General features: G+C 38.7%; 1 long non-coding RNA gene across 1 annotated transcript; it reads left to right on the top strand.

The window, feature by feature from the left end:
* The first annotated feature begins 1002 nt into the window (after positions 1-1002).
* Positions 1003-3349, top strand: LOC105998186. Its single transcript, XR_001175677.1, has 2 exons — positions 1003-1839; positions 1951-3349. It is a non-coding gene; the product is annotated as an uncharacterized LOC105998186 (long non-coding RNA).
* The last annotated feature ends 18428 nt before the right edge of the window (positions 3350-21777 follow it).

Here is a 21777-nt window from a genome sequence, read left to right as displayed (position 1 = left end):
GCCGCTCAGCAGCCAAACTTCGCCGCCGCCGCCGGGAGTCAGCGGCTGCGGGGCCGGGTCCTGCGCATCCAGGCCGCCCAAGCCGCTCGGCTGGGCTGCGGGTCTCCCCGGGGTAAACAGCTCCCCTCCGGACCTTCTCCCCGAGGTGGCTCTTTTGGCCAGGAAGCACGCGCGACACACAGCTGGCTGCGGCCCCTGCGGGGGAGAAAAACACAACCGTAACGCGGCGTAATTGCGAGGAGGGTGATAAAGTTTCCAGCGGGTCTCCGCCCTCCGCTGGCCCGGCGAGCCCCCGGGGCAGCCCGCCCCCCGGCCGCCCCGTCCTCCCCCCCTCCCCGCCCCCCGGCACTGAGAGTACGGGAGTCCAGCTCCCGGCACCGCCCTCCGAGCCCACGTTTGGACTTGGGGCGAAGTTTTCGAGTCGCGGGGAGGGGCGGGCTGTCCCGCGCACGCTTGGGGCAGGACCGCGCGCGGACACCTCCGGGAAGGGCAGCGCACCTCGGCGCAGAGACAGCGGCAGCGCGGGTGGGCGGGTGTGGAGGGGTGTCAACTTCGCCCGCTCCCCATCTCCGTGCCGAGACCACCCCCCCTCTCGCTGCCTCTCTCCCGCTCAGGTGGCGGCTGAGCGCGCGGGCCCCGCAGCCCCCCGCCCCCGGCCGCGGCTCAGGTGGGCGAGCGCGCCGACCCGCGGGCGAGTAGGAAGCGGCGAGCCGGGCGGCACGGTGCCCTCCTCCGCGGCCCCGCGAGCTCTAAGAGCGCTGCCGGTCTCAGGGCGGTCGGAAACGGGGGCGGTGACGCGTCCGGAGAGTGACAGCGCGGCCGGGCCAATCTTACGCCGCCCAGGGTCCCGCGGGGGTGGAGCCGAGGCGGAGAAGGGGGCCGCGCGGGGCGGGGAGTTTACGGGAAGCGCAGCCTCGCGGGGAGCCTGGCCGCCGGGGGCGGGGAGGTCGCGGGTCCCCGAGCGCGCGGCGCGGAGGGCGGGAGCCGCGGTGAGTAGGGCTGTCACACCCTCGTGGGGACCTGGGGCAGAGGGGAGGTGGACGAGGGTCGGGGAGTTCACCCCAGGCCCACCTCCAGTCGGGGGGTTCCCGGGGGAAGGTGGATCCCCCGAGGGGGCTTGACGCGGGGGCCTCCTGCCGTCTTGCTTGGACTGGTGCCTGCGATCGGAGCCTCCTCGGAGGGGTCCGGCGAGGGCGGGGAGCGCAGGGCGCCGGGCCCTTCTACAGCGCACGCTTTCTCCGGGGACTTTTATTGATCGATTGTTTAAAATTGTTTCTTTTCCCCCCTGAACATCAGGATTCCCCTGGTGCCCAAACCCAAAGTCCCGGGGTTTGGAGCATCGGTGACCCCGAGGTCTTTGGAGCGCTCTGGTGTAACACCCCGGTACATCCTCAAAGACTTGATGGTTTTTTATGAGGGTTTAGGGACTCTACTTCTGCACCCCTCCCCCCTTCAGAAATAAAAGAGAATACAAAGTTGTGTCACCTCCCTGCCCCTCCACCCCCCCCACTTTCGAAATGTATTTACCTCATCGTAGTTGCTGAAAATTTCCATTCAAAGAAGATAGTTGGTGGTGGTGGTGGTGGTGGTGGTGCGTTTTTTTTTTTTTTAATGTTGACCGAGCTTCCAGCGATAAATTCAACACTGTGGAAATTAAGTCTTGGAGCCGACTACTTCCAGCGAAGTACAGACTTGATCCAATGGAGATTGTTGTTCCAGACCGCCCTACCGTAGATGCTAGCTCAAAGAATACCATGGAGACTGGCCCCACCTCCCATGACATCGCACCGAATGCCATGGCCCCTGCTGCTCGCCGAGAACGGCTTGGAGACCTGATTGGTACCCTTCCCCGACTTGGCCTTTGGGGTGGGGGTGGGAGGGCGGGGGACGAAGGGGAAGACATTATTTTCCAAAAGAATGCGTGTCCTTCTCCTGTGGCTCCAACGACAGGACTCCCAGAGAGCGGAAAAAGTTGACTTCCCATTAGGGGAAGCTGTGTGGTGGTTGCCTTGTGTTCCTGTCACTCTTCTCTGGAAACCTGATTTCACTTCTGCTCCTTGCCCTGGGTCAAAAGGGACAGCTGGAACCTTCTAGGAAGGTGATCACTATAAGTTGTTTCCAGGGGTGTTAGGTCGTGCGAGGAAATACAATACCAAGGCAGAAAAATCCTGTGGCAGCTTGCATTTGAGAATTCAGCCGTCATTATTTGTGGTGTACGGGTTTTGTGTAAAATGAGCCAATCGCACACCCAAAAGTTCCTGTTAATAGGAAATTATGGTCGGATATAGCTGTGTGTTCTGGTTATTTTGATACCTGCTATGAAATTATGTGTCCAGAAGAGTGCAGTATAGCCAAGCAGGGTAATAAATTTAGGAATGAAAAGCAGTAATGATTTTTTTAATGATGGAAAATCTGTTTCAAACTACATTTGTAGAGTGTAGATAGGCTGTGAAATATTTCTCTTTCCAACAGTACCCTTAAAATTGAATCACTCCATCACATACATAGAAATTGGGGCTAATTATCCAGGAAGCCAATTACTAAATGATCAGTTTTTAAAATGTAAATCATTCTAAAAGGATTGTGAAGTCTTTTTTAAATTGAAAAGTGTATTTTAAGGATTGGATTATTATAGACACAGAAAACTCTTATAAACTTTTAAAGTTAGTATTCGTATTCTGGAAAAGTAAAAATAACCCACTTAAAATGTATGTGAAATTGGCAACAAAGGTAGGTTATAACCTAATTTTATGGCTAAATTCTTTAAGTGTGAGGCCAAAACTGTTTCAGCCTGTAGTGGAAATATTCAAACTTTAGCATATAGATTTAAAGATCATTTTTCCTAAAAAAAAAAACTTTGAAGTTTGATTTACTGTATCATTTTGAAATCTTTTAGAAAGAAGGTATTTTTTGATTGGGTTCACCTTTATTAAGCTAATTCTAAGATTTTTATTACCTCTTTTTTGTCATAAAACAGGAGCTTATTGTGAGTGATGCCTGGTTTAAACAATTTATTCAACAAGAAATTAGCTTTGGGTGAGGATTGTAGATACATACTCAAGAGTGCCTATCTGTGTGAGGATGGAAACTATGAGGATGACTAGAGAAATTTAAAATCATGGATAAGTAATTTTAAGAGATATACCTGTCAAAACTTCTTAACCATGCAAATCTCTTTGTAATTAGCGCACAAAGCCCTGTATGGATGAGGAAGTAGACCAGGAAGCAGGTGAAACTGTGGGTTTTACTGAACACTTTGATTCAATGCCTCAAAAGATTTTGTATTACTATTAGAAAAATATACCCTAAGATTAATTTTTAAAATAAAGGTGTATGATTTTGGTTTTTATAAGTTATAAAGTCTTGACTCTGTCAAGAGTCAGTCTCCCAGGCTTATCTACCTGAAGAAATGCTTGTGAATACAATAATTGTGGTAAGATTGTTACTTTTTCATTTATGAACATTGTAATGTAAAGTTGAACTTGTTAATATTAGTTTCCCCATTCTCTCTCTTTTTCTCTCTCTTTTCTCCCTTCATTCTGCCAGACAGTGCTTCTGAAATATTGTTCACTAGTTATTTATAAATGTTACCACATTCACCTTTTTTCAGTACTTACTTTTCTGATAATTTAGGTATTTTTTCTGGACACAATCTTTAGAATGAAGTCATTTAAAAAATATGGTTGTAGTCACATTTAACTTTTACGTATACATGTTTAAAATGACATAACAATACTAGAGTAACTTTAGAAAGGGAAAATTGGGAAAATTTCAGTAGAACTAATGAATTAATTCTATAAAATTACTTGTCAAAAATTAGCGCACTAAAACATTTTTAGGCAGTTTCTAAAAGGTACTTTTTTGAAGACTTTAAAAAATATTTTTGTTTTATGGTTTTAAGAAAACAATAATTCTATTAAACAAATAAACTTAATCTATATAATCATCAATGAAATTGTCTAAAAAGTGAGATTTTTGAAAATAGCTTTTCATAGATTTTCTTTTTTCCTTTTTTTTTTTTTTTTGTTCCAGTACTGGGGCTTGAATGCAGGGCCTTGGGACTATGCTTGAGCTTTATTCTCAAGGCTAGTGTTTTACCACTTAAGCCACAGCTCCAGTTCAATCTTTTGCTTGTTAAGTGAAGATAAGAGTGTCAAATGTTTCCTGTCCAGCTTGTCTTCAAACCATGATCCTCAGATCTCAACCTCCTGAGTAGATAGTAGAATTACGGGGAGTAAGCCACTGACATGTGGCTAGAATTTTTAGTTACCTTCAAATTCTAGATGGGAATAGATTTTTGCTTTAATTTCAAAAACTGTAATATGGAGGGCTGTGTGAGTGGTACAAGGCCTTAAGTTCCAATCTCAGTGTCATCTAAACAAATATTAAAATAAAATGTAATATACAGAAAATATGCACATTATCTTTAAATTTCAGTACATCAGTGGATAACTGACTTACTTATTTGTTTTTGGTTGTGGGAACTGAATGCTGTCCCTTACTCTTCAGGTCAAGGTTAAGGCTCTACCACTTGAGCCACAGCACCACTTCTGGCTTTTTCTGCTTATGTGCTGCTTGAGGAAGGAATCTAACCCAGGGCCTCATGCATGCAATGCAAGCACTCTACCACTGAGCCATCTTCCCAGCCCAGCAACTAACTTTATATAGAGTTTAGTTAGGAATCAGCTTAAGTTTTAAAAGGAACTACCAGTGATATTAGTACTCAAATTGGAGTCTACAGCCCTGTCAGTAGTTCCTTGTTTTTACTTCTCTTCAGCTTACTTTGGAAGTGCATGAGGAACAGTAGATTCTTTTCCTAAAACTTCACTCATGTTTTGGGAGGAAAAGGGACAGAGTGGGTATGAATGCTCCTGGTCCCTTTGTCTCTGCCAAGACCCTATAGGAAGATAAGGTTTTGTACTGAGCATTCATTTTACAAATTATCATCAATCTCCAACTTAACAACATTGTATCCCACCAGTATTTGTGAGTTGGCTTTTCAGAACTTTCTGTGCATAAAAACAAGGTTATAACTTGTTGCTTTGGCTCCCTGATCTCAAATATTGGGAAAACACTGTTGCAATGCTAGTAATAATCAAAATCACATATGATTAGAATATGTTTTTTTATCTTGAATGTTGGAGTTGAAGACAAAGGTTTATTGGAAGAGGTGTGATGACAGTTTCAGAAAGTTTCTATAATCAGTTTTCATGGTCCCAATGCTACAGTTTTCCACTACCATGTAGCCTTCTCTTGTTTGAAGAACATGATTAGTAGTATACTAATGGCTTTTTGTTATTGCTGGCTGCTTTGTGTTTTTCTTTTAAAAAATATGATTAAGGGATAGAAGGACATAAGCCCAGGAGGTAGTTATCCCAAGGCATCTGAGCAAGTTGGCATGAGATATGAGATATTTATTATCTTGGACATACGTGTCCTTGACTGTGTATTCATGATTGATAAAATTACTTATCTTCTATGATTCTCATTCTTCATCTGCAGCATTGTTGTAGTTTTTAGGCTAAATGATATAACTTGTATGTCTGATACAATAAGCATTCAAGCAATGTAAGCCCTGCTAAAGTAAATAGTTTGGGGTGAGTCTCTATAGGATTCTTAAGGAAGACACATAAAAGTGTTGCAGAGGGGGTAAAAAAAAAGGATTGTGTGATAGTTCTCACTTTTCAACTTCTATCGTCTGAATGATATCCTCTAGAGGACAAGGGATTGGTGGGTGAGAACAGCTCAGGTTTAGTAGACAGAAGGTCCGACAGTGGCTCTTTCCTTTATACTAGACCAAAAAGTTTACCAATTAATCAACTTAATAGATCTTAAAACTATGAGGTAACGTGAATGGAAAAGTCTCAGAGTGAAAATGACATTAAGGATCACTGCTTGAAGAGTCAAAAAATCAAGAGTATATAAAAAAGCTGTACAGAAAATTCAGATGACCACCACCGTGACTCTATTTGAACTTTATTACTTGAAAATGTACTATTTCAACAGAATGAATCAAAGAATGAAGGTTTTTCCATGAACAGAGAAAGATATAAATTTTTCCTTCTTTAGTTTTTTTAAATAATACATTAGGTATACTTTTAAAGGAAATAGCTTTTTCTTTAGGAAATACTTCTTCTCTCCATTCTGTCTCATAAAAGATCAGATGCTTTTCCCGACAAACAAAACAAACCCAGAAACTAAAAAGAACATAACATATTATTCTGCCTACATTGAGATACTTTCCATATAGTAGAGTGAAATAAAGTCACATGCACTTGTTCCTATTTTGGAGAAAGTACAAGAACAACAGGACAGCTTTTGGCTTCTCAATTTTATGGCAAAATAAACACACTGTACCGCATGTGACGTGTTTCTTGATGTCTTGAAGACTGAAATGTTTGTCATAGTCCTGGGTCTCTGTAGATGAATAGGAATTGGCTTATGGTTCTTAGTCCACTGCACTTACTTTTCAAGTTCATTTAGACCATTCTCCTACAATATATAGATTCACTTGGAGACAAAGATAGAATAGATCTCTCTTGAAGATACTAACTGAACAAATTATGTCTGCAAAAAAATTTTTTTTGTTGGTTCATGGGGTTTGAACTCTGGGCCTGGGCACTATCCCTCAGCTCTTCAGCTCAAGGCAAGTGCTCTACCACTTGAGCCATAGCTCCATTTCCAGCTTTTTCTGCTTATGTGGTGCTGAGGAATCAAACCCAGGACCTCATGCATGCAAGGCAAGCACTCTACCATTGAGCCAACTTTCCAGCCCATGCAAAATGTTTGAATGTTGGTCTGTTCATTTGCTATAATCAAGCCTGGTCTGAACTACAAGAATGAGAGAAATGTACTGAAATTACAATAGGAAAACAGAAGAGAAAAATATCCAAACTACTATCTAATAGATTTAATTGGCTAGAAACGGCAGTGTCTTGTATATAGTTTATATAAATTACTGGGCTTCGATGTGATATGTTTGAGAGAATTAATCTGGCTCTTAAATTAGAAACAATTTCTGAACATTCTCTGGCATTATTAGGTTATCTGCATTCCTCCAGACATTAAATTATTTTTAATAGCACCTACTATTATGATACTATGATATCTTTAACTTAATAAAAAATAAAAAAATAAAGTGACAGAAAGTACCCTTCATTTAACATTCTTAATACTAAAATCCAGTCTTCATCAAGAAATTAACAGCATTAAAAAACATTATAAAGAATCTAATAAGTAATTCTAGAGCCAATTAATTTTTTTAAATAGGTGTTTGGTAGACTTTGTGGAAAGTAAAGGAGTTTAAGCTTGTGAAACTCTTCAGTTACTAACAAGATGTACTGTGCCATTAGGGACACTTTACTAACTATAGGTAGTGTCATCCTTTACTCTTTACAAGGTTTTTTTCACCTAATACACTGTTGGAAGAAATGTAAAATGGTACAGCTGCTGTCTAGCAGTTCCTCAAAGGAAAAATGTGAGTTACCATATGATCTAAAAATTCTACTTATAGGGGCTGGGAAGGTGCCTCAGTGGTAGAGCGCTTGCCTTGCATGCCTGAGGCCCTGGGTTCGGTTCCCTAGCACCACATAAGCAAAAAGAAAAAAAAGCTGAAAGTGGTGCTATGGCTCAAGTGGTAGAGCACTAGCCTTGAGCTGAAGAGCTGAGGGACAGTGCCCAGACCCAGAGTTCAGGCCCCATGACCGGACCCCCCCAAAAAAATTCTACTTATAGAGATATATCTTTTAAAAAGGAGGGGGTAGGGGAGTGTGTGTGTGTGTGTGTGTGTGTGTGTGTGTGTGTGTGTGTAGATAGATGGATAGATACACAGAAAAATCAGTCCCAGAAAGTTCACAACATCATTATTTGTAATAGCCAAGTAGTATCACACATATATCTACCAACTGATGAATAAATAAACAAGCTATGTATATATATACATGTATATGAAAAATTATTCAGCAAGAAAGAAAAGTGCAATACTGACATCCTATAGCATGGAAAGTCTTGAAAGTATTATGCTAAATTAAAGATGCCTATCACAGAAGACCATAATAGGGTATGATTGTATTGGTATGAAATGTCTTGAATAGGTACTTCTGTTCTATAGACAGACAGTCTTTGGATGAGGTGATGGAAAGGTGGAGGGTTACTGCTCCAGGAAATATGTTCTCTTTTGTGTGGCGGGGGAGGGTGGTGGCTGTCCTTCTGAACATACTTTAAAAATAAGTGTTGCAGCACCTTGTATACGTTTGGTGGTTTTATGATGTTTTTGCTGTACTTCAATGAAACTATTACAAAAACATTTTGCTATTAGAACTGATTTACAAGGAGCTTTCCCCCATACCATAGAATATCTTAGATGAAAAGAAATTAAAAGTAATAAAATTAAGTTGACATTATATTAAATAGCATTATTAAATATTAAAAGTACAAAAAAGTAATAAGTAAAAAAGCATAAAACTTTATGTTAGAAATTAACTTTATAACTTGGGGGGTGTGAGGAATGGGGAATGGTAAGCGGGAGAAAATGGGGGAGGGTATAACAGTGTTTAAAGAGAAACGTACTCATTACTTATGTAACTGTAACCCCTCCCTCATTCATCACCTTTACAATAAATGAAGTATAAAACCAAAAACTTTTTTTAAAAAGAGAATTAAATGCCACAGCTTTTCAGCTTAAGAAATACACACTTTTTTGAATAATCAAACCAACGAAATTTTTTAAAGTTATGAGTCACTTCCATGTTGTACGCCTATTCCTATTAAAGAAAACATAGATGTGTAATACTATCCAGATTTTCAATGTGGAAAATTACTCAAGTAATTCTACCTCACTGCACTATAGTAACCATGATGTTTCCAGTAGAACTCAGCTTATTTCTGGCAGCAGCTTTTAAACTTAGACAAAATGATGCAAGGAAGAGAACTAGATTTAAAAACAGAAGAACTATTTTTAAAACTAGTTATGGTGTCCATGGAGTAAGCACTCAACCTTAATTTCTTCTTCTGTAAAATGGTGGGGACTACTCTTAACTGAGAAAGTTGTGAAGATCGAAAGAAAGAGGGACCATTGGGGGAAAACAGAAAAGAAGAGGATAGGGCAGGAGGAGAGAGTATAGAGGATGCAATGTGATCAACATAGTCTATATGCATGTATGAAAATAGAAACATGTTTCTATAACCAATTAAAATTGTGACAAAAGTGATAAAAGATGAATTTGAACCAAGTATATTATATTATGTTTGTATGATGACATCACAATGAGACTTTGTGCAATATATTTATAGAAAGGAAGGAGAAAGAAGAAAAAAGATAAGAAGGGAAGAAAAGGGAAAAAAAGAGATACCCAATGTGTAGTAAATGGTCTACAGCAATAAGGCTTAGAATTAATAGTTATTAAGGTAAATACTATTTCCCCTTAGTCAATCTTTATTATTCCTTGGAGAATCAAGCACCCAAATTCCAATACAATAGTAGTAGGTCAAATGGATAAAATAAATATCTATCTTCTAGTTCCTTAACTAAAAAATTTAGAATCTTTTAAAGGATTACTGTTTTTCAAAAAGAAATCATGAATTATTTAACAGGTTATATTATCAAATTTATAGCCAAACGTATATCTGACTGCCATGCTCAGTTAATCCTATCAAACTAAAAGCATTCATCTTACAAGCCTTCAGCAAATGAGGCCAGGGCTTCCTGAGGAATTTTTAAATCTTCCTGTGTTCATTTCTACCATTAAACTTGTATTTCTTTTATAAGTTTTTAACCTTTTGCCTTTGTATTCCTTTATATTATGATGATCAATAAAAGCTATAAATACAATAGAAAATTTAAATATATAGTCTAGCAAAAAGAAAATGCTGAAAGTTTTTGTAAGCTTATGTATGTCCTTTAAAGTAGCAATGTTATGCTGTCTTTCAATATGTTCAAATAAACATTATCTGTGCATTTCCTCTCTCCTTCCCTCATCTTAAAAAAAAACCAAAAACAAAAACACTCTGTTTGTAGTGAGTAATAGTTCTCTTTCCTGCCTGACCTTGAAAGCAGATGGGGATATATAACGCTTTTGCTAAAATTCTAAATGCTCTCATTTTGAAAACAATTTGTAACCAATGGGAAATAAAAGAGGTTCTTCTGTTTCTTGTGATCACCTTTTTTTTTTTTTTTACTTTCCCCTGGTACCAAATCATTTGAAACATGGAAAATTGTTTTTCTTAGTAAAGAGAAACATTTCAGAAAACATTTTCATTAAAAATGAGGTAAAGAAACATTAAGGAAAAATAAGAAACCTAGTTATTCTTGATTCATAGAAACAGTCACAGAACATTACTTAAACAACACACATACAATGCTTGAACATGTAAGTGTAAACCAACCAAATATTCAGGTTTGGCATATATAGCAATAATTGGTCTTTAGAGGACTTGTACTATCAGCCCTTTAAAATTTTGTTTTATAAATTGTTATTATAAAGGTAAGGTACAGAGGGGTTACTACTATGTAAGTCAGGAAAGAAGTACATTTCTTTTTGGACAATGTCAACCCCTTCTCTCACTCCCAGTTTTCCCCTCCCATAACCCTTTTTTTTATTGTACAATATTTGCTTGCTTCATATTTTTGTCTTGCCCTCCACATGGAATATACCCAGTTAGAAGACACTGGGTCATTAGTTCTTCCCACATCTCAAAACAGATTTGCTAATTTCTCCTTTCACCAGGACTGTTTTGTTTTTTTCCCCTCAAAAAATAAAGATTTACTGAGGATTGCAGTTCAAAGCCAGCCTGGGCAGTTATGTCCCTGAGACTCTTATCTCCAATTAACCACCAGAAATTTCACCAGAAGTGGAGCTGTGGCTCAAGTAGTAGAGCTCTCTCCTTGAACAGAAGAGCTCTGGGACAGTGCCCAGGCCCAGAGTTCAAGCCCAGGACCAGCCCCCCACCTCCTCTCCCAAAAGATTTACTTCTAGGCACTGACTTCCAGTAATCTTATAGGAGGTGTTACTTGCCCGATCTTTAAAGAAAAGCAGACTCCTTTGTCAATTCACAAATGCCATGTTCCTTTTATATTACCTGCAGCAAAGGAGGGACTTGGAAATCTGAATTGTAAGGATCAAAAGTTCTTTGCAGCCCTTTTCTAGCCTAGTTAATGAGAAACTGCATGCTGTGGAAACAGTGAGTTAAAATTAGGCTACAACACAAATGGAACATATTTCCTATTTATTCTTATTTTCTTCACTCAGTGAAAAAGAAAGCATGATATAAACTGATTTTTGAAATAAATTTGTTTTGTGTATGTCTTAGTCTCTAAAAGAGGTTTGATCACTTCATTTCTCACCCTTGAAGTTATCTCAATTTTGGTTTCAATAAATCCTGTTTTTTTTTGTTGTTGTTGTTGCTTTTAAATCTCTGCATTTATCCTCCTTAGATTCTGTGATTCATAATTTCAGTAAACATCTCAGCACTTTCAGTAAACATCTTGCCAGCATCTCCTTTTCTCGTTTTGTTCACATTTCTCTGGCAAAACCTCCATCCCCAGGGGACACAAGCATCTGCTCTTTAAGTATCTGCACCCTGGCAGCCTGGCCTCAGTGGAAAAAGTACGCCATGGCAGATTGATTCCACCAGGATTTATCTCCACCCTCACCCCAGCCACAACAGTGCCTGGCAAGCTTCCTGGGCTATTTGCTCCATTTGCCTTTCTACTGTGTACAACACTTTTAAGTGGTTTACATTTTCTTGATAATCTCTTGTCCAGTGATTTTTCTTTGTGAACAAGTATGCTCTTCACACTGAGGGCATATTTCCCAATGTCAGTTTCCACTGTTGTAGTTGAGGGGGTGGAGGCATTGACATGTAGCATGTAAGGGCCACAGGGTTCTGTTCAAAAACTACAATGCACTATAGAATGCACTATATCTAACCATGCACTATAGAATGGTCCAGTCCCCAAAGGTCAAAGTCCTAAGCAAGGTTCAGAATACTCCAATCCTAGCACCTTTGCCCTCAGTAATGGCCTTCTTCAAATTCCAGGGGGCGGGGAATAACATTCTCTTTTCGATTTCAAGGAAACAAAATGTATTTCTGCATTCCAGTCTCATGTCTTGTTCCAATAGAAGAGCTACACCTTCCTGTCTGAGGCTAACTCTACCACCGATGCTGCCTTTTCAAAGCCTCTCACTTGTTCTGTAATATTATAATACATACTATTCATTTTTCCTGTGTAGATGTAGTTTTGCCTTCTATCTTCTTCCTTTTGAACTTTCAACTAAAATAAAACAAACCTTCTGTTCCTCAGGCATTGCCCTGTCCTCTCTCTTGGCAACTACATTTCCTATATATTTTCCAAATAGTTGTTCTCAATACCAGCTCTCTCCAGTTCCTCCTGTCTTGATCTACTCAAATATGGCTTCTGGCACTGTCACCCCTTGAAATAGATTTGGTGGAAGTTCTCAACCTTCAGGTTGTAAACTCCTGAAATATTCTTTAATCTTCATTAAACATCACCTTTCAGCAGCATTCAGCAGTGTTTGTTACATCTTTTCTTCCCTTGATTTCAGTGGCCCAACAACATGTTGGTTTTCAACACCTCTGCTGTTTCAACAACCGTTCTTGTTTTCTATGTAGTTATTCTCTTCCTGACTCTTAAATGTGGCCATTTCCTTAAGATGCAGCCCTAGAAACTTGCATCTCAGTTTTCACTGTCTTCATGTCTAATGCCATTTTCATCCCTTGCTTCGTATAGCACATATATGGAAGATATTTTCTTTTTCTTTCCTCATGTGTGTGTGTGTGTGTGTGTGTGTGTGTAAACATATGCATCTTTTGGCGGGGGCGGGGGGGTGGAGGGATGGTACTAGTATTGAGTTCAAGGCCTCAGGCTTGTTATACAAGTTATCTATCACTTGAACTGTGCCTCGAGTCCAGACATCTCAATTTCAGTGTCTCTACTGGACATCTGCCTCTTGTAGACCATCCTTCCAGCACTCCCATTTCTGTTTGAGGGAGATTTTCCAGTCTTGGTGAGAGGAAAGTCTCAGTTTCCTATCACTGAATCAAGAAGAGCTTATTCTTCTTTTGCAGGAATGTCACATGGCCAGTCTGAGCAAAAGGAATGAAACTTTTCTAATCATTTCTTTGCCTCTTGAGTAGCTAATGCAAAGGGGAAAGATGTTCATTTATTCTGAGCTCAGACATCAACAATGGTCCTGTGCTGCTGTAGATTTGGTATCCTGGACAGGCTATTCTTAAGAGAGATTGATGGCCCTCCTCTGAGGTACACTTACTTGGGAAATTTCTTTTGCTTTGTTCTCAGCCAAATTCTTCAGTGATCACTTTTTCACAATCAGTTTTTTAAATTTTCATACAAGTGCTACTTATGTTGGTACTGGATTGTGTCAATACCAATTGTGTCAATTGAGAGTGAGGACAATTTAATTTTGATTTTTCTAGAGCGTGAAAAAAATCTGGGAATATGTCAGAGATTTTAGGTTTTAGGTAGTGCATTGAGTACAAAAATGTAGGTGCTTAAATATAGTAATTTCTTTCTTCAAGATATTCAACACTGGGCTGGAAAGATGGCTCAGTGATAGAGTGCTTGCCTCACATGCATGAGGCATGAACCCAGGGGTTCAATTCCTCAGCACCACATAGGCAGAAAAAAGCCGGAAGTGGCACTGTGGCTCAAGTGGTAGGGCGCTAGCCTTGAGCTGAAGAGCTGAGGGACAGTGCCCAGGCCCAGAGTTCAGCCCCCACGACCGACAAAAAAAAAAAAGAGCTATTCAACATCATAAAAAGTATTATTTTCTGCCCATGGCCTGGGGAGACAATTTTGCCACAACCAGTAAAAACAAATTCACACCATCTAGTGACATGGGTAAAAAATAGTCTGGCCAGAACCCAAAACCTACTGCAGTAGAAAGCCAGACCTAGGATTGGAAAGAATGACTACTGAGATATGGGATATCATTCATGCTGCAAAATCAGAGCATCTTCTGTATTGATACTTCTTTTACTTTCTACTTTTTGATTTTTGGACATGCTTGAGTTCCTACCATGGTTTCTGGGCTTTGTGTTTCAGTTTTCCATTTGTTAAGCTCTTATTGGTTTTTCTCCTCCAGTTTTTTGCTTTTAGACCATTAATTTATATTTCTTACATCCTAATAGATACAGAAGTTAAGATTTGTCCCTAATCCTGGTCTTCTTCTAGTGTGTCTTTGTAGCTCATAGTCATGTTTTTTTGTTGAACAGTCTAAAACCCTAGACAACATCTCTGAGGGTTTTTGTCTCTCAAGTTCACATCTAATTCACCACTTAATTGGTTTCCCTTCTAAATATTCTGTGGATCTCTCTCCTCTCTAGTTCTTCCTAATCAACACCAACACTTCAGTCCAACACACCATCATAACTTACCTGCCCTAAAATAATCTTTCATATTGGATATTTTTTTCCTCCTTCCCCAATCTATTCTTCTCTAAATGCAAAATCCAGACCAATTTTTACCTGGGCCTACCCTCAGATTGTGATCCTCTGGCCTCTCACATAGCTGGAATTATGGGTATGTACTGTCACGTATATCCAGATCTTGGTTGAGATAACAATCTCAACCTTCTGGGCTGTCTTCAAGCCTTGAGCTTCTAGATCTTTATCTTCTGAGTAGCTGGGATTGAAGGCATGTGACTGTGACTGGCCTTATGAAATACCTTAAAAAAACTAAATCGACAGGGACAATATAGTTCAAGAGTCCATTGTTTAGTTATGATGTGATACTCGGTAATCATGCACTAGATGAGGATATGCATGCATGAATGAGTGGTCAATATGGCTTAGAAAAACACTAAGTGCTGGATTTTATTGTTGCTGTATTAAAGGCTGTATGTACTATAGTTGTGATCAATTAAAATTAAACTTTTCTTTTTGAATATCAAATTGGCTATGTTCCCAGAGGCAAATTTTGGTCTTTTTGTAGCTTCAAATATAAATATGGCTAAAAGACTGAGTTGAGAGCTCAAGAAGGCTTGGTAGAATAAAACATTCTTTATATGACTTAGGCACTGTTAGTGTCTAGGACTAACATGAAGGGTGGACTTCAGATGATGTTTGACCTTGTGCCTGACTCACACAAATGCTCACTGGAGAGTTACTGAATAACAGAAGTAGGGATAGTTTATAGGAGTGTCTCCAATACTAGAGCTCATTAAAAGTGAGGTGATAGGTTCAAAAGCTGAAACAATAGGGCCATAGTAGTGTTTCCAGCATTTTCTTCATACAGGATTCATCAAGAAAGGTGGATAAATGCTACAGATTCCAGAGCTCTGATATACATCTGATAAATCAGAACTTCTAGAAACATGACCTAGAAATGTGTATATTTAATAAATGCTCAAGGCCAGTGGTTCTTTAAAATCCCCAGGAAGCCTGATTAAAACAGACAGTGACAATGCTTTCCTTCCTCTTCTGCCTCCCCTTCAGTTTCTGAGTCAGTAAGTCTGTGTGCAGAATTTGCTTTTCAAACTTTGGGTTATGAAAACACTTCTTAAGCTTTAATGACTATGTGAATCAGTCACTACGGCGTCTGTTTCTGTATGTCTGGAAGAGACGAGGTTCCACATTTCTCACCAACTATCATGTGAGTAGCAACTGGCTCCCAGGTGAGGTGCATATGCACCATCTGGAAACATCATCCCAGGCCCAGGCTTCCAAATAAAAATTTGCATTTAACAAAGCATTTTAACACAAAGTCCATTAATTTACACAGTTATGGGCTACCACATGATGAAGTTCCAGTCAACAGCAGAGCACACACACAGTGATAGTTCCAAAAGGTACAATGGGTTTGAAAACTTCCTGTCACCTACTCACATATTTGTAGTTGTGAGAGGCCGGTGTTAACACACTCTTGTATTATCAAAGGTATAAAAAATTGCATAGTACATAATACTTGGTCATGTGTAGGTACAATATGTGATTTCTTTATGTACTTAGCATAGTATTCTCTTATTATTATTTTAGAGTACACTCCTACTTATATAATACTAACTGTATTGTAAATTAATATTCTATCTTACACCAGCAGCTTTTTACATCATACAAGATTGCAGCAAAGGCTGGAGATGAAGTGCAAGTGGTTGAACATGAACCATGCTCTGAGTTAAATTACTAATGCTGAAAGAATAGAACAAAGATTACATCAAAAAAGCCCCGTTGAGTGACTGGACTGTACCATCTACATTTAGGTAAGTACACTTCATAAAGCTTGCACAGAACTAAACTACCTACCAATATATTTCTCAGAACATATCCCCATCACTAAATAACTCTATTTTACTTTTTCAAAATTTGGAATACAGCTACAGGCATGAAATAAAGAGAGCCTTGCCTAGCATAGGTGAGAACAACAAAAATCAAAACACTATAGGTAATACAACTTAATCAGGGACAATATGTCAATTATGTAATAAGACTTTTGGAGTCCTGTCTCAGAGGACTTTCAAGCAAGTCCTAGAATTAGAAATTTCTATCCCTATCTTTCCCCACCACATCTAAAGCCTATAAAAAGTGGCACATAGAAGGGAAAGAGTTACTGTTATAGGTAGATGTAATTTAAAAAAAAAACCTTGGAATTTTAAACAAGAATGGGACAGTAGCCAGGGGAGAAAGAGAATGACAGAACACACAGAGTTCAGTACTGTGCACTACTGTAGACCAAGTAGTTATTATTGCTTTACATTGCTGCACACATTACTTTAGAAACAAGAATGGTTGTGTGTCATCCAAGAAAAGGTTAAGTTATACTTAGAGCACTTTAAGAGAGCAGTAGTATATATGTAATGAAATTCAGAGAGATTTCTATAAAGAGATTTAAGTGAGCAAATCTTCAACATTTCAAAATGTCACATCCTCTAAGGATTCCAGATAGATGAGATTTTATTATATTTTCTTCCTTTTTTTCCCTTCCTATTGTAGAATTTCAGAGGATGTGTCATTCTTACATTTTATATAACTTAATTCAACAGTATGTGTCCAGGACCACACAGAAGTGAAGCAAAAAGAATGGAAGAAAGCCGTCAGGAAAGCCATGATGGTGTTTATAACAGCTCTTCCTTTCAGTGAGCATGTATTTTCACCTGATCTTGAGATGGAAGACTTTCTGATGATGGATACTTTGATCCTCAGGCTTTCACAATGTGAACATCTTGCTCTGTGATTGCAGTGTCTGAAAGTGCATATTTTTTCTTCCAATTGGACAAGCAAATATTTTATTGGTTGAGTAACTGAGGAAACATTAACCCTTTAAATACTGTAACAAATCGATTGTGTTGCACTTACTTAGCTTGCACTTACCAGCTTGGTTTTCAGGGGACAGGTGTCAAATTGGACGCAAATCTCAACTGAGTAAAGAGACCCTCCATTATCAAAGACTGTTACAAGATTAGGAAAAGGTGAGCATCTGAAGAGGTAGGCTCACTGGTTTAGTTTTTCTCTTCTAGAGAGAATTAAGTAAGGCTAGAAAGAACTGAATAAGTGCTGATGGAAAGGGAGATGAAAGGTGACCTGACCTTTCATTACATCCGAGTGTTTTTCTTTGCAAGGAGCTGTGAGCTATGCAGGACCTAAGAGGGCCATGTGCCTGCTCAAGTTGATGCTGAGCCAAATTTCAGGGACCTTGGGAAAACAGACAGGCCTAACCAAAATTTGGTTAGCAAACATTTTTTTCCTATTGATCAGTGGAACAAGAAGTTTAGCTAATCATTTATGAGGCCAAGAATAAAAACTTGGAGAATCTCAGTCTGGTTTCATTATAGGTAAATAAAGAAGCGTCTGGAAGAGTTACATAAGTCATATGGGACAGATCATTTTTTTTGTACAGTAAGTCATTTCCTAAAAACAACAAACATGAGTGAGTTATTTAACCTTTGCTATTTTTTTTCCCAGAAGTACAGGGCTCAGTTATAATTAAAGTACTTTACACACATACACAAAGATGTCATGATGAAATTGAATTTTAAAATGTCATACAAATATTCTGATATATACCAGGTAGATGCTGGTGGCTCATATCTGTAATCCCAGCACATAGGAGGATAAGATCAGGGGTGTCACGGTTTCTGGACAGGACAGGCAAAAACATTTGTGGTACACCATAGCAACTGAAAAAAAAAAAGCTGAGCATGGTAGTGTGTATTTGTCATCCCAGTCACACAAGGAAGCCAAATATTAATAGGAGGATCATAGTTCAGACTGTCCTTGGCAAAAGCAAGACCTATTTTTAATTTCTTGAAAAATCATAATATATCCTGCTATCCAGCTGTCAGGCCTAGTCTCCAAAGGAATGCAAATCAATATACAAGAGACATAGAGACACACCCATGTTTACAGTGGCTACTAGTTATAGTAGCTAAGATATGGAACCAGCCCTGGTGCCCAGCAACAAATGATGGAAGAATGAAAATATACACAATGGAACATTATTCAGCCAAAAGGAATGAAATACACTTTGTAGGAAAATGGACAGAACTGGAGAACATTATGTTAAGCAAGATAAACCAAGCTCACGAAGATAGAAGTACATAGTTTTTGCTCATATGTGGAATCCAGACTTTCAAAAAATGCTATGAAGGGTGGAGAGAGCTGGAAAGAACAGGGTGATGCATAGAGGATATTACAGAAGTTCATTAAATATAGGTGTGAAAACAACGTAATGGAACCCACCAAAACTATTAAAAATGGTGAGGGATGAGGTGAGAGCAGGATGGGACAGAAAGGAGAGGGTCAAGAAAGACGCGTACAAGTGGATGAACTGATGAAAGAAAGGACATTACACTCCCGTGCTCAACATCACAAATAAACTTTATACAAGTATTCCACCCTAATAAAAAAGTTTAAAAATGACACATAAAAATAACCAGAGCAAAAAGTTCTAGAAATGGCGCTTAAACAGTAGAACACTCACTCAGAAAGCACAAGCACAAAACTGAGTTCAAGCTCCAATATCATCAAAACATACCATATTACATACATTACATGCTGCTTTTAGGGTCAGGAGTAACTTAAAGCATTTCCCAAGATAATTTAAACCTCACAATGTAACTGTTGCTTACGATGACTTTATTACAATTACTAAATCTACCTATAGCAGTTTGAATTTTCTCTTTTCTTTCTTTCTTTCCTCTCTCTCTCTCTCTCTGTCTCTCCCCTGTGGGGCTTTAACTCTGTGCCTAGGTGCTGTCTCTGATCTCTTTTTTCCTCAAGGCTAACACTCTACCACTTTGAGCCACGGCACCACTTCCTGTTTTCTGGTAGTTAATTAGAAATAAGAGTCTCACAGACTTTCCTGCCTGATCTGGCTTTGAACTTTGATCCTCAGATCTCAGCCTCCTGAGCATCTAGGATTACAGTTGTGACCCACCAGTACCTGGCTCAGCTTGAATTTTCACTGCTTAAAATGTCAGAATCTCTAAAGGAATGCCATCTTGTATATGTAGGTAAAATATGAAACCATCCTATTTCCTTAAAATAACCTTTTCTCAACTAGATTAACACTGGAGAGACCTGCTCACCGTGTTCATTTCCCCTTAGGATTCACTATCTCTAAGTCAAGCGCTTACTTAAGCTTTCACAATAGACTGCAAGTTCAGGAAGGATAGGGAATGGTCAGTGGTGTTCACTGTTACCTTCCATTATTTGCTTTATAACAGACACTCAGTTCATACTTGTTAGATGAATAAGAGACATTTTTCATCATTCAATCATTATAAAATCAAATGAGAAAATAAAATAATTGTTATTTCTAAAAGAGTTAAACCACAGCTGAGTCTTCAATTGTAGGTAAATGATTTTTTAAAAAATCTTTATCTGAGTTTGAAAAAACTAGAAGGTCTGTCTGGAGAGCCATTTTGTGATGTTCTGGATAATTTAAGTCTATGTAAGTTGAATATGACAGATTATCAATTACTAGGACATTTGTTAAATGGTTATTATTTCACATAAATTACTTCTTTTCATCTTCAAAATAATATGAGGAAATTGCAGACTACATAGGAATGGTTTTAGATAATTTATATACAAATAGTCAAAATTTTGAATTCCTAATCATGCATAGTTTTGCAGCATAGGGAAAAAATATCTGAATTGGTCATAGTCATACTTTTAATCCCAGCTACTTGGTAGACTGAGTCAGGAGGACTCAGAGTTCAAAATCAGTCTGTGTAACTTAGTAATACTCCATCTTAAAGAATTATGTATTCTGGTATTAGAGTGGAATATTTATTTCCTGAAGTTAATTTTCATGTTACTCCTGAAATACATAAGTTGTAAAAATGTAATGCGGCAGGAGGAATTTGGAAAATAATTTTGCTTTTGTTATCCTGTCCCAAATTTACTATCAGAGCAATTCTTCCTCTAGTGTGAAGTATGGACATTCACCAGAGAGTGAAAAAATATGGAAGAAGTTGTTTGCATTAGACAGAATTCATAAAGCATAAATTTACCTCTGGAAGTCACGGGAAATAATGTAAGCTAACAGCATCAATTACAAATTAGGGACTAGTTATGTCATTTTAAATAAGATTTATTTATTTATCTGAGTGTGCAGAAAAGATGAAAGGAGATGCTGTGGACAGGGAACTTGGTGCTGGCTCTTCAGCTTGATCCAATAAGCCAGTTTCTGGTCATCTCTGAACTCCTGACAATTATAGCGATTTTTTTGAGTGGATAAACTTATAAAGTAGTCAAAAATGGAATGGCTGTACAGACTATTCATATCTAATTCCTTAAACTCTAAAATCTGCTTGGACATGTTGGGTCATAATGGATGGAGAAAAAAAAAAGAGGCAGCTTTTTTTTTTTTGCCAAGAATCAAGGCACTTAATTTTTCTCTCCCCTTTCTCCTTTTTTAGTACCTTTATGTATCTAACAAGTGAGGGACTTAAGGAAAGATGAAGGAATAATTATGAAGAAAGGAGCCTTTCTTGTCCTTTGTTCTTTGCCCTTTATTGCCCCAAGGCAGAGCCTTAATTATAGCTTTGGAATGCAAAGCTAATTCATTTAGATTAATAGAAAAGGAACTGCTCTTTTAGAATAGGATACTTGTGATTACTCTTGAATTATTTCCAGAATCTAATCTACTCTGGATCATTTATTTCAGAATTTGTTTAATGCAGTATAACGATGGCTATCAAAATAAACTCTGGGTACTTATTAGAAGGTAGTTTTCTTTTTGAAAAAGACAATACATAATCAACAGAGATATAATTTCAAATAGCACTAAATGCCCTGGAAAAAAAATGAAGCAAGATAAAGTATAAGAATTATAAGATGTGTGTGTGTGTGTGTGTGTATGTGTGAGTGTGTGTGTGTGTGTGTGTCCTTTCATGAAGTAATGTGGAAGGAGAGATTTCCATTAAGTATGAGAGCAGAACATCAAAGAGCTGTCCAGGTGAAGGGTAGAGCAAGTACAAAAGCTTTGATAGGAGCATGTACTTGGAAGGAAGCTAATGTGCTTAAAGCAGACAGTGTATAAATGATGAAGAATTGAAGCCAGAAAGGGATCTTCAAACCAGATTACATAGAATCTAGCAGGGTGTGGGTTGTGATTAGTAAATGTTATTGGAGAGTTTTAATGAATGAAGAATACATTTATATGTATATTTATAAAAGAAACGCTCTGACAGTAGAAAAATTATACTGGATAAAAACTTGGATTTATATAGATAAGTGAAAAACACTAGAAATGATAACTATATGGCCATCTGAAAAATATTTTGTTTTCCTTAT

This window comes from Dipodomys ordii, unplaced genomic scaffold (genome assembly GCF_000151885.1).
Source record: "Dipodomys ordii isolate 6190 unplaced genomic scaffold, Dord_2.0 Scaffold157, whole genome shotgun sequence".
NCBI lineage: Eukaryota > Metazoa > Chordata > Mammalia > Rodentia > Heteromyidae > Dipodomys > Dipodomys ordii.
This window is presented reverse-complemented; position numbering and strand designations above follow the sequence as displayed.